This window comes from Panthera onca, chromosome B1 (assembly GCF_046562875.1).
Source record: "Panthera onca isolate mPanOnc1 chromosome B1, mPanOnc1 haplotype 2, whole genome shotgun sequence".
Classification (NCBI taxonomy): domain Eukaryota; kingdom Metazoa; phylum Chordata; class Mammalia; order Carnivora; family Felidae; genus Panthera; species Panthera onca.
Genome location: NC_138342.1, coordinates 187,553,037 through 187,565,616, shown reverse-complemented (window position 1 = coordinate 187,565,616; position 12,580 = coordinate 187,553,037).

Sequence of the window (12,580 nt, the reverse complement as noted above, 5' to 3'; positions counted from 1 at the left end):
AAGCCAGAATTTTCATAATCTTCCCCCCCACAAAGCTACTTTTATTTTGATCTTTCTTGAACACTGTAAAGGTTCAGTAGGTCAACTCTGTCTCCTTCAATTAAAAATAAAAATAACTTTTCCAATTTAAAAATTCCAAGTTCTCAGCCTCAACCTCCGTGCGTGCCTCTGGTTGCTGCCCCCGGTGGAGAATCCGGACCCTGGAAATGGCCCCTTGAAATGGCGGGAAGATTCCACCGGGAGGGCTGATTCAAAGCAAGTGTGCACTTTTCGTTTCGATTTCAAACGTCAGCGGACTGAATGGTTTCAGAGTAGCCGCAGTCTTGCTTCGGCAGCCGCTTTTTCTCCAGCTGACTTCTTCCAGGAGTGGTACCGATCCTAGCCGTGTGCTCTCTCCCTGTAGACGTCCAAGATTAGGTTTGGCACATACTCACCCTCGAGCTTTTAACAAGAGCTTCACTCGGGGCGCCTGGGTGGCTCAGTTGGTTAAGCGTGGACTCGACATCGGCTCGGGTCACGACCTCCTGGTTTGTGAATTCAAGCCCCACATCTGGCTCTGTGCGGACAGCTCCAAGCCTGCGAGGGATTCTCTGTCCCCTGTCTCTCTGCCCTCCCCCCTTCGTGCGTGCTCGCTCGCTCTCTCTGTCTCTTGAAAAAATAAATAAGACTTAAAAGCAAATAACTTCACTTGGCCATGGAAGGTGTCCAGGCAATCTGCAAAGTCCTAGGTTCCAATCAATTCCATGGCGTTCATGAATGTACTTGTTCAGGAAGTAATTTACAGACTTGGCTCAAAACACAGCCCTTACCCTCCAAATGGCAGGGTGTGTGTGCTATGGGGCATTTGTGAGCTACAGAAGTGACGTGCAGGAAGGGCAGCATTAAGGAAGGAACTTAGAAATTAATAGGCACATTAAATAAGTTGAGTAATAGAGGTTTTTAATTAATTTAAATTTTTAAGTAGGCTCCTTGCCAGATGTGGGGCTTGAACGGACGACCCTGAGATCAAGAGTCAGATGCTCTACCAGCTGAGCCCCCCAGGCATCCCAATAAATGTTAGTTTTTAGAACAGTTTTCGACATACAGCAGAATTCAAAGTACAGAGATTTCCCAGATACCCCCATCGTCTCAGATGCACAGCGTCCCTACTGGCTACAGCCCACATCACCGTGATACATTTATTGCAATCTGTGAACCCACACTGACTCATCGTTGTCCGAAGTCACAGTTGACAGTAGGGTTCATTCTTGGTGGTGGACATTTTGTGGGTTTGGACGATTGGATAATGACACGCATCTACCATTGTTTGCGTCCACTGCCTACGAATCCTCTGTGCTCGGCCTCTTTTTCACTCCCTGTTCTCTTCCCTCAAAACCACTGATCTTTTTAGTGTCTTTAGTTTTTGCCGCTTTCAGAATGTCCCGTAGTTTGGTATCGTATGTTGTGTCACCTGGCCAGGTTGGTTGGCTTCACTCAGTAATCTGCTTTTGGGTTTCTTCAATGCCTTTTCATTGCTTAACAGCTCATTCTTTGTAGTGCAGAATACTATTCCATTGTCTGGATGTCCCACAGTTTACTTATATAACCATTCGCCTAACAAAGGGCATCTCCATTGCTTCCCAAGTTGTGGCTGTTGTGAATAAAGCTGCTATAAACATCCACGTGCAGATTTTTGGGTGGACATAGGTTTTTAGCTCCTTTGGGTAAATGCCAAGGAGCACCATTGCTGGAGTGTATCTTAAGAGTATGTTTAGTTTTATAACAGTCCACCAAATTGTCTTCCAAGTGGCTGGACCATTTTACATCCCCCCCCCCCCCCCCCCCCGCCAGCAATGAGCGAGAGTTCCTGTTGCTCCAAATCCTCATCAGCATTTGGTATCCTCAGTGTTCCAGATTTGGACCATCCTAGCAGGTCTGTAATGTTATCTCCTCGTTTTAATTGCAGTTCCCTAGAGACATAGGATGTTGAAAGTCTTTTCATATGCTTCCTCGTCTGAATGTCTTCTTTGGTGAGGTGTCTGTTCAGGTCTTTCGCCCGTTTTTTAAATTGCATTATTGTTTTCCTCACTGTTTTTTTTTTTTTAACAAAATCTTTTTTTTTTTTAAGTTTATTTATTTTTATTTAGAGAGAGAAAGCAGGATAGGAACAGAGAGCGAGAGAGAATCCCAAGCAGGCTTTTTACACTGTCAGCATGGAGCCCAATGTAGGGCTTGATCCCATGAACCAAGAGATCATGACCTGAGCCAAAATCAAGAGACGCTCAACTGACTGAGCCCCCCAGGTGCCCCACACTGTTTTAAGTATTCTTCTTGTATTTTAGATAACAGCCCTTTATCTGATGTGTCTTTTGTAAATATTTTATTTTTTTTTCTTTTTTTTTTTTTATTTTTTTTCAATATATGAAATTTATTGTCAAATTGGTTTCCATACAACATCCAGTGCTCATCCCAAAAGGTGCCCTCCTCAATACCCACCACCCACCCTCCCCTCCCTCCCACCCCCCATCAACCCTCAGTTTGTTCTCAGTTTTTAAGAGTTTCTTAGGCTTTGGCTCTCTCCCACTCGAACCTCTTTTTTTTTTCCCCCTTCCCCTCCCCCATGGGTTTCTGTTACGTTTCTCAGGATCCACATAAGAGTGAAAACATATGGTATCTCTCTTTCTCTGTATGGCTTATTTCACTTAGCATCACACTCTCCAGTTCCATCCACGTTGCTACAAAGGGCCAGATTTCATTCTTTCTCATTGCCACGTAGTACTCCATTGTGTATACAAACCACAATTTCTTTATCCATTCATCAGTTGATGGACATTTAGGCTCTTTCCATAATTTGGCTATTGTTGAGAGTGCTGCTATAAACATTGGGGTCCAAGTGCCCCTATGCATCAGTACTCCTGTATCCCTTGGGTAAATTCCTAGCAGTGCTATTGCTGGGTCATAGGGTAGGTCTATTTTTAATTTTCTGAGGAACCTCCACACTGTTTTCCAGAGTGGCTGCACCAGTTTGCATTCCCACCAACAGTGCAAGAGGGTTCCCGTTTCTCCACATCCTCTCCAGCATCTATAGTCTCCTGATTTGTTCATTTTGGCCACTCTGACTGACGTGAGGTGATATCTGAGTGTGGTTTTGATTTGTATTTCCCTGATGAGGAGGGACGTTGAGCATCTTTTCATGTGCATGTTGGCCATCCGGATGTCTTCTTTAGAGAAGTGTCTATTCATGTTTTCTGCCCATTTCTTCACTGGGTTATTTGTTTTTCGGGTGTGGAGTTTGGTGAGCTCTTTATAGATTTTGGATACTAGCCCTTTGTCCGATATGTCATTTGCAAAGATCTTTTCCCATTCTGTTGGTTGCCTTTTAGTTTTGTTGGTTGTTTCCTTTGCTGTGCAGAAGCTTTTTATCTTCATAAGGTCCCAGTAGTTCATTTTTGCTTTTAATTCCCTTGCCGTAGCAATCTCTTACTTGACACATCCCCAAAGGCAAGGGAATTAAAAGTAAATATTTTCTTCCATCCTGTGGCTTATCTCTTCATGTGGTTGTTCACAAAGCAGAAGTTTGTAATTTTAACGAGGTCTAGCCGACCAATTATTTCTTTTATGGATAATGTCTTTGGTGTTGTATCCAAAAAGTCTTCTCCACATCCAAGATCATTAGGTGTTCTCAGCATTGTGTTCCAGAAGTTTTAGAGTTTTGCATTTCACACTTGGTCTGTGACCCATCTGAGTTAATTTTGTGAAAGGCAGAAAGTCTGCGTGTAGATGTGCACATGGATGTCCAGTTGTTTCCGTACCGTTTGTTGAAAAGACACTGTGATGAGGGGCCTTGAGGCAAGCTGAGGGCCAAGCCCAAGCCGGCATTACCCACCCCACAGGCAGGATATGTGTGACATTCCTCAGGTGCTCCTGGCTGCCCAAGGACAAAGGAAAGGACACAAAACAAATGGTTGAACTGATAGAGATATTTACAAATATCTCAGTAAATGACAAGAAAAAGGCAATCTGATCAATAGCCTAACCTCTAAAAACCTGCAGACTCCGTGTCCTGGGGCCCCTAGTATCACCCTCCCCTCCATAGTGAGGTGGGGAACAAAGGCAAGAAGGAAATGGCAGGTAAAATTAAATTTCCTTGTAACCTGCAGCCTCATGACAAATACTTGAGGCAAATCCAGAGTAGAATGTTTCTCCAGGAACCCCCTTCTTTCCTGATGTTAATGTCTTTCGAGAGGGAAAGCAACCTTAGCTTGACAAAAGCAAGGCCTCAGGTATCTTAAGAGTCCTCTTTAGCATATCCAAGTCCCTCTGGAGGCTTCGCTTTTGTCTTTACCTCCCCAATTCCACAGTATGTAACCAGTCAGTCTTCACAAGCCCAGTGCAGCTCTTCCTGCCCATGAAGAGCTGTCCCCGTGCTTTAATAAAATCACCTTTTTGCACCAAAGACGTCTTCAAGAATTCTTTCTTGGCCATCAGCTCCGAACCACCCCACCATCACCCCAAAACTTCCACCAACTGTACTGCCTTTGCTCTTTTTCAGGGTCAGTTGACTCTATTTGTGAGTCTGTTTGTGCGATCTCTATTCTGTTCCATTGATCTATGTCTACTCTTTCACAATCCCATACTCTCTTGATTACCGTAGCTCTATAGTAAGTCTTGAAGGCAGGTAGTGTCATTCTTCTGACTTCGTTCTTCTCTATTAATACTCAGCTGGCTGTTCTTTGTGCCTCTCCATATAAATGTTAGAATCGGTGTGTCCAAAGACACAAAAAGCTTGCTGGGAATTTAATTCACATTGCATTTCATCTAGAGGTAAAGGTGGGAAACTGACATCTTGACAATATTACGTTTTCTAATGTATGAACACAGGCTATGTCTCCCATTTTTCAAGTTCTCCTCGAGAGCTTTCATCAGAATTTTACAATTTTTCTCATGTAGATCTTGTACATATTTTGTTAGATTTATACCTAAGTATTTCATTTTAAGGGGTGATCATGGAATGGTGATGTTTGTTTTGTTTTTGTTTGTTGGCTTTGTTTTTTGTTGTCATTGTTTTGGTGCAAAAAGGTGGTTTTATTAAAGCATGGGGACGGGACCTATGGGCAGGAAGAGCTGCCCTGGGACCATGAGAAGAGACTGATTATATACTTGGGAGTTGTGGGAGGTAAAGGCAAGGGGAAGTTTCCAAAGGGATTTTCAGGTGCTAAAGAAGACTGGAGGCCTTGCTCTTGTCAAGCTAAGGTTGTTTTTCCCTCTAGCAAAGCATTGATGTTAAGACAGTAAGGAGTTCCTGGAGAAACGTTTTACTCTGCCTGCCTCAAGTATTTGTCAATGAGCTGCAGGTTATAAGGAAATTTAATTTTCTCTGCCATTTCCTTCTGCCTTTGTTTCCCACATTATTTCCCCCTGAACAATTTTGACCCTTAAATCTTTAAGGTTGCTGAGGGTGGAAGGTCTTCTCTTCTGTAACCTCTTCTTGCTAGATAGGGACATAGCGATGTCCCTACCTATGGGTCAACATTGGTCAGTTGGGGACTTTATATATATAGGAGTTACCACAGGCAGAGGCAGCCAGTCAAAGGTAGACAACATATGTGAACCTCCTTGAGTAGAAAGGATCATCTGTCAGCTAGAAGTTATGGAGGTGAAGGAGTCTTGGCAACAGGCAGGGGGACACCAGAAAAGACAACCAAATAAAGTTAATATGATGAGAAAGAGAAGCCTAAATAGATAATCTTTCAGAGTTAATCAGAATTTTCCTCATGTCCTTTATAAAGGTGGTTTTTTTTAAATGTTTATTTTTGAGACAGAGTGCAAGTGGGGGAGGAGCAGAGAGAGAGAGGAAGACACAGAATCCGAAGCAGGCTCCAGGCTCTGAGCTGTCAGCACAGAGCCCTACCCGCGGCTCGAACTCACAAACCGCGAGATCATGACCTGAGCCGAAGTCAGACACTTAACCAACTGAGCCACCCAGGCGCCCCTCCTCATGTTCTTTATTGTCATTTGAAGAGAAATTCAAGGTCTTGCACTGTGGTGGAGCCCCTCCCTAAGGAATCTGGTGGAATTCTTCTCAGTACAAAGGAAGGCGACGTGCAACATGGCCCAGTCAACTCCTAGACACGTATGCACAGCTCTGACCCGACACTGTAACTTGCTTGGACTGTGTCCATTCAGGCTAGATGTGTCACCAAATATGGGAGACAGAGAAGTAGAAATTTCCTAAAAGGCTCCACCCCGCTCTGCTCGGGGCTCAGCCTTATGGGGGTGGGGGGGTCTTAGCCCACTGAGCCCATGCCGGCACAAGTAAAGTTGCTTCCTGGACAAAAAGCCTCGGCGTCCTGTCTCCCTGTGCGAGAATCTGGCTACGCCACAGGCTCACCACAGGAATAAAAAGGCGCATTAGTTTGCTCATTGGTTTCCTGCGAGGGAGGTACAGGTTTAATTCTTGATGGAGGAGTCCGTGAGGAATGTCCTAATTTTATTGCAGGGGAGTATGTAATATGACCTGGCAGGGCCCTTCCATTTGGGATTAAATCCCCTGCTGTATTAGACTTCCAATCAAATAAACCAGGTTTCCTGGGTTTATATGGGGTGGGTTGCTATTTCAAACTTCGCTTGTTCACTACTGGTATACAGGGAAGCAATTGACTTTGTACATTAACCTCATATTCTGCCACCTTGCCATAACAGCTTATTAGCTCCAGGCATTCGTGTGTGTTCTTTTGGGTTTTCTACCTAGACGATGGTGTCATCTGTACAGTTTTATGTCTTCCTTCCCGATGCGTATGCCTTTTATTTCCTTTTCTTGTCTGAATTGAATTAACTAGAATTTCCAGTAGGTGAAAGGAAGTAATAAGAGGTCGCATCCTTGCATTGTTTCTGATCACAGTGGAAAAACGTCTGCTTTTGTACCTTTAGGTATAACGTTCGCTGTAGATTTTTGGTAAATGTTCTTTATCAAGTAGAGCACGTTCCCTCTATTCACAGTTTACAGACAGTTGTTATCATTAATGGGCATTGGATTTTGTCAGATTCTGTTTCTGCATCTACTGATACGATCGTGTGATTTTTCTTTTTTAGCTTATTGAAGTGTCAGATTATGTTGATTTTCTAGTGTTGAACCAGGCTTGTCTACGTGGGATTTATCCCACATATATGCTATAAATTTCCCTCTAAGCACTGCTTTCAGTGTATTCCACAAATTTTGATAAGTATTTTTGGTTTCATTTAAAATTATTTTGCAATTGCTCTTGAGATTTCTTTTTTGGCTTCTGTGTTGTTTATCTGTTTAATCTCCAAGTATTTGGAGATTTTCCAGCTATCTTTCTGTCATTGATGTCTGGTCTGAAAACAGATATTGCATGATTCCTATTCTTTTCAATTTCTTGAGGTGTATTTAATGACCCAGAATGTGGTCTTATGACCCAGAATGTGGTCTGTCTAGGTAAGCATTCCCTGTGACCTTGAGAAGAATATGTAACGTGCTCTTGTTGGATGTCTTTAGATGTTAATTACATCTCGTTGACTCATCATGCTCTGAACTTCAAACATGTCCTGATTTTCTGCATGCTGGATCTGTCCCTTTCTGATAGAAAAAATGTTAAAGTATCTGCCTAAATAGTAGATGCATCTATTTCTCTAGTTTGATCAGTTTATGCCTCATGTATTTTGAGGTTGTGTTGTTAGGGGCATATGTGGACAAATGAGCCCTCTATCGTTATGTAATGCCCCTCCCTATCCCTCCAAACTCTGATGCCAACTCTGTCTAAAATTAATGTAACTACTCCCGTTCCCTTTTGATTAGTCTTAGCGTGATACATCTTTCTTCTTCCCTTTAATTTTGATCTATATCTGTCCTTATATTTAATGTGAGCATTGTTTTAGACAACTTATAATTAATTGGGTATTATTTTTTGATCCCTTCTGGCAATCTCTTTTAAGTGGCATATTTAGACCGTATATGTTCAAGGTGATTATTGATACAGTCGGATTAATATCTACCATGGTCAGTATAGTTTTCCATTTTTTGCATTTCTATGTTCCTATCTTTGTCATCCACTCTTTTGTTTTAGTTGAACGTTTCATATGACTCTATTTTCTCCTTTCTTAGCATATCAATTCTTTTGTTTTTAATTTTTTAAACATTTATTCATTTTTGAGAGAGAGAGTGAGAGAGAGACAGATCATGAGCAGGGTTGGGGCAGGGAGAGAGGGAAACATAGAATCCAAAGGAGGCTCCAGGCTCCGAGCTGTCAGCACAGAGCCCGACACGGGGCTCGAACTCACAGACTGTGAGATCGTGACCTAAGCTGAGGTCAGGTGCTTAACTGACTGAGCCCCCTGGGCACCCCAATTCTTATTTTTTAACTTTTTTTAGTGGTTGTTGTAGAGTTTGTAACGTACATTTGTAATGAATCCAGGTCCACTTTCAAATAACATAAAACGACTTCATGGGTGGCACAAATACTTCATAATAACAAAATATTTCTAATTTCTCCCTGTCATCGTTGGTATCATTATTGTCGTTCATTTCACTTAGACATAAGCATACAAAAGTATATATGTGTATACAGCATACATAATCAAATACATTGTTGCTCTTCCAATTTTGAGCACACTGTAATGTTAGATCAATTAAGAATAAGAAAACTAAGTTATTTTACCTTACTCATTCTTGAATACCCTTCCTTTCTTTATGTAGATCCAAGTTTCTGACCTATATTTTCCTTCTCTCTAAAGAATGTCTTTTAACATATCTTGTAAGGCAGGTCTACTGGCAATAAATTCCCTCAGCCTTTTTTCGAGAAAGTCTTTATTTTGCTTTTGCTTTTGAAGGATAATATTTCAGGGTACTGAATTCTAGGTTGGTGGGGTTTTTTTTCTCTCAACACTTTCAATATTTCCCTCCACTCTCTTTTTGCTTATATGGTTTCTAAGAAGTCAGATGTAATTGTTACATTTGCTCAACTATATGCAAAGCATTTTTTTCCCCTCTGACTTTTTTTTCCCCTTATTCTTAATTTTCTGCATTTTGAATGTAATATGCCTAGATGTCGGAGGGGGGGTGGTTGGTTGGTTGTTGCTTAGGGTGGGGAGGGCGTTTGTGTGAGTTTTGATGCATTTATTCTGCTCGCTGATCTCCAAGTTTCCTGGATCTGTAGTTTGGTGTTTGACATTCATTTGGGGAAAACTCTCAGTCATTATTGTTTCAAATATTGTTTCTGTTTCTTTCTGTCTGTCTTCCCTTTCTGATATTCTTATTACATATATGTTATAATTTCTGTAGGTATCTTACAGTTCTTGGACATTTTGGGGCTTTTTTTTTCAAGAATATTTCTTCTCTTTGCTTTTCCATTTTAGAATTTCCTCTTGTCATATCCTCAAACTCCGAGATTCTTTCCTTAGCCATGACCAATCTAATGATTGCATCAAAGACATTCTTCGTTTCTTAGTGTTTTTGGTCTCTAGCATTTCTTTTCTTTTCTTTCTTAGAATATCCATCTCTCTGCCCACCTTAGCCATGTGTTCCTACATGTTGCCTACTTTTTCCATTAAAATCTCTTAGCATATTAATCATAGTTTTAAAAAATTTCCGATATGATAATTCCAACATTCCTACTATCTCTAACTCTGTTTCTGATGCTTCTTCTCTTCAGACTGGATTTGCCTTTTAGTATGCCTTGTGATTTTCTGTTCAAAGGTGGACATGCTCTATTTTATCCACTAGAGAAAAGGATGCTCTATTTTATCCACTAGAGAGAAATGGTAAATGGGCCTTTAGTAAAAAGTGGTAAGGGGTGGGGGAAGGGGGAGTATTCTGTAGTCTTCTGATTAGGACTGTTAGTGACGCTGTGCCCCTGGACTGTGAACTTCACCAGTGGTTCTCACTTCCCCAACCTTTGGTGGGACAGAATGGCTGGAAGGGATTGAGGATGTGTATTTCCTTTCTGCCACATGGAAGTCTAGAGCTAGCTGGAATTGGGTATTTCTCTTCCCCCCCCCCCCCCCCCCCCCCCCAGGAAATGAGGCTTTGGTAAAACCCCAGCAGTTTAGGTTCTGGTTAAACCGATTCTCCCGAGGGTGGGCCTTGTTAAGAAGAACAGAAAGCTTTGGCATGTTTTGAAACATTTTTTCCCCCCTCATCCTGCTGGCATCAGTAGGGAAGCACAGAGATACTCCCGTGAAGAGCTGAAAGGACTCCCGGAGGTAAGCTCACATAAGTGCGGAGGCCTCTGTAATTGAGTCCTTCTGTAGTTCTGAACTCTCAGGCTTGTCCACACCAAGTCTCTAGTAATGACACTGCGGGTCACATCTTCCTGTTCCAGCCTGTGGGCTTCTGCTCCGCTAAGTTGCGATTCTCTATAGCTGCCCGTCTCTCGAATTTTGGGGGCAGCAGGAACCAGGTAGAGTTGCTGATTTTCCATCTTTTATAGGTTTTTACTTGATGTTAGAACAGAGCGGTGGCTTCTAAGCTCATTATATGCTGGAAGTAAATAAGGATTTACAAAAATAATTTATTACGACCAAATGGGGTTAATTGCAGAAACGTAGGGTGTGTAGAGTATTGAAATATGTTAATATAAGTTACCATACTGATAAATCAAAGGAGATAAACTACATGATTATCTTAACACAGGCTAAAATGGTATTTAAAAATTCCCTGTTCATTCCCAATTTGGTAAAGTTTCCATAAACTTTAACGAGAATGGACACCATAAAGGATATTTCAAAATAATGTCTATCGTAGACTTAAAAGAGAAATAGTAATTTTCCTCTAAGTTGAGCAGAAGAGGGAGTGCCTGCTAATAACATGCCTATTTAGCATTGTACTGGATGGTTCTGATGATGAAATGAGATTAAAAAGAGAAAAAAGTAAAACTCAACATTTGCAGACGATAGGAGTGTATGTACTTTGTTAAATGACAGGAAAAATGAAATAGTACCCAGAATAGAAGATCTGATATATAACAGCAATCCATGTAAAATTACTGGGAACTGGCTTAATCAGCAGTATGCAGGCCAGTGTGTAAAATTCTTTTAAAAACCTCAAAACTTTGCTAAGACTCATGAAAGAAAACACAAAGGGAAAGACATAGTGTTCCTGGACTGACATCTTGAAAACGAATGTCCCTTACGCTTTTTGCCAGCCAACAAAATTTAGACCAATAGAGATTTTTAAAAATGACGAAATTCCTTGAAACAAAGTGTAGCAAAAAAGGATTTGAATGAGTGGGAGAGGGTGTGAGTTGCCAATGTTAAAATGTACATTAAAAGTCACAATAACTGAAAGAGTATGAGCGTTGTCGATAATTGAAGATCACGTAAGACATAGGTTTGATGAAGTTAACATTTCACATCAGTGGGGGAGGATTATATTATGAAAACAAAGATTCATTGTAAGAAAATGTAAGTAAAAACTAGGGGCGCCTGGGTGGCTCAGTCGGTTGGGCATCTGACTTCGGCTCAGGTCACGATCTCGCGGTTTGTGAGTTCGAGCCCCGCGTCGGGCTCTGGGCTGACAGCTCGGAGCCTGGAGCCTGCTTCGGATTCTGTGTCTCCCTCCCTCTCTGCCCTTCCCCCACTCATGCTGTCTCTCTCTCTCTCTCTCTCTCTCTCTCAAAAATAAATAAACAATAAAAAATTTTTTAAAAATGTAAGTAAAAAATGTAGATACATGTTTATGTAACCTTGGTGAGAAGAACTCTCTGACGTGGAAAACAAGAGAAGACAGAAAATACTCATAACCATAGAAAGAACAGTAGTAGCGACCATTGGCTGCACACTATCGTGGTCCAGCTCTCGTAAAAATATCCTTCGTGCGTTACCTTCCACAATCTGCTAGGGGTCCTAAAAGCTGGGGCATTTCTAGTATTTTATGTATGAGAAACATACATGAATGGCTCGGAAAGGTCAAGTGGTGCACCAAAGGCATGCAGCTAATAAGGGGTAGAAGCAGAATTTGTCATTTCACCTCTTTGATTCCAAAGCATCGACCCTCGTTACTGAGCTACGGTAGTGTTTCTCAGTCATGACAGATTTGTCTGCAAGAAGGTTAAAAGTTCTTATATTTAAAAAAAAAAAATGCCATAAATAAGTAAAAGCTAGATAGACCATGGAGATGGTTTGCAACATATCAAAGGATTAATGGCCTTGATTATATACAGAATTTTTTCAAAAAAGAAAAATGATAGACATATATTTAAAGGACATAATTAAAGAATTAAAAACTAAAAATATATATGCAACCTCTGTTTTTTTTTATTAAAATTTTTTTTAACATTTATTTATTTTTGAGAAAGAGACAGAGCAGGAACGGGCGAGGGGCAGAGAGAGAGAGAGGGAGACACCAAATCGGAAGCAGACTCCAGGCTCCGAGCCATCAGCCCAGAGCCCGACGCGGGGCTCGAACTCACGGACCGTGAGATCGTGACCTGAGTTGAAGTCGGACGCTTAACCGACTGAGCCACCCAGGCGCCCTGCAACCTCTGTTTTAGAAAACAAAAATCAGAAGTATGGGCAGTTGCCATTCCAGCTATCACTTTTGAAAACAGTACAAGAAATCACTAGTACTAAGTGTGATCAAAACAAT